We start from the raw sequence: 1,601 nt of genomic DNA, 5'->3' as shown, positions 1-1,601 counted from the left end.
GTCTCGCTAAAATGCAGAAAGAAATGTCATTTATGAGAGCAGCAAGTGCGGTCCCAAATTATGTGTCAAAGGCAACCACTGCACTCAGTTGGCTGGCTGACGCAAGTGATTTGAACTTCTTTCTTGTAGCGTAATACTTCTGCCATAAGCACTGGCTGTAAGATGTGAGTTCTTTTTATTGTTAGACGTTTCAGCATGCTTGTTAAAACAAAGGCAATGACAGTTTTTCGATTACAGTGATAGTGGGTATGTACGCTAATGTCAAGTCATGCATTTTTCTCTTAAAAGCAACGCGTTAGTTTCAACGGAACGTTTTGAAAAGTCCTAAAGAAGCCACACGCAAAACTCCTCGAGCGCAGCGCTAATTTCAGAGTAGTTCTCTTTGGCTTATATTGCTGTTTAACTTTGAAGCCATGGCTATAGCCCCCATATGTTCGCAGTACTGTATGTAGTTAAACCACGCGCTAATCACAGGCTCCTATCCTCAAGCTGTCTTGTTTTGCCGTGCTACATGTCTAGCCTTCCCACGAGTGTGTCGGGAAGAAAAACAGATAAAGAGGTTTTTACGATCAAATAAGATCTTGCTCGGAATATTATTTGGTTGCTGCGTAGGAGACATAATTTTAAGCGCAAAATCTAAATTCGGATTAAAAGGCAGGAAACAGTGGAGGATTCCGGACTGATTTCGGTCCCTTTAAGCTCTCTATAAGCGCACCAAAAATCGCAGCACACAGCAAAGGCTACATCTTGCCTCTGAAGAAATGCGGCCTCGCTGCAGTGAATCGGGAGCCGTAAATTCATACTCTTCAACCGAGTGCCATTTAGCCACTAATCCATCCCGGAAAGGATCACCCCGCGAGCTTTACGTTGTTTGTTATGCATATTAGCACTCGACTGCAAGTGCGTGTGTTGTGTGCAGGCACACAATTAGCTGCGTAGCCACGGTTTAGACCACATTACACACCACGTTTCAGATCGTGCCCGGTATGTATCGACATTTTTATCTTCCTTTTCTTCCCCTCGATCCGCTCCGCTCATTCCTTTTTCCTGGATCTTTCATGACCGGTATTATGTAACGGTTTCTTATTTTATTCCATTCTTACTCCCTTTTTTTATCGCTTTAGGCGGCGCGCTCGGCCCGTGTTCACCCTTCATCGTTATGATGGGCTAGTAGTCCGGAACTCTTTTGTCCTGGAGTTAACAGAGTGCTGAACAAGCGCTTTCGTCTTTTCTCAGGAGCAACTGTTATTTAAAGGCCGAGAAAGCTAAAACTTAAAATTCTGCTGATAGGAACCACTGCCACATAAAATGAATGGTTTCACGCGACAACCACCTTTTCTCATTCATTTAACACCCCCCCCCTTTCTTTTTTTTTACCTTCACAACTCCCTTCATGCCCTGAGGCGATAAATAACGTGATAAAAAAAACAGTGCATGTAAGTGCTTGATGCATCCAAAAGGAAAAATCTAGTGGTTATGAGGCCAAGACTTGATTTACGTCCTGAATATTCGAGTAAAGGACATCGTATGCCGTGGACTTTTTTTAAACTTTCCATCTTCATGTTACACAAAACTTGTCGATACTTGTTCGGTTCCATAGC

This window comes from Amblyomma americanum, chromosome 7 (genome assembly GCF_052857255.1).
Source record: "Amblyomma americanum isolate KBUSLIRL-KWMA chromosome 7, ASM5285725v1, whole genome shotgun sequence".
Classification (NCBI taxonomy): Eukaryota; Metazoa; Arthropoda; class Arachnida; order Ixodida; family Ixodidae; genus Amblyomma; species Amblyomma americanum.
The sequence above is the reverse complement of the archived record's forward strand: the minus strand, read 5'-3'. Positions refer to the sequence as shown.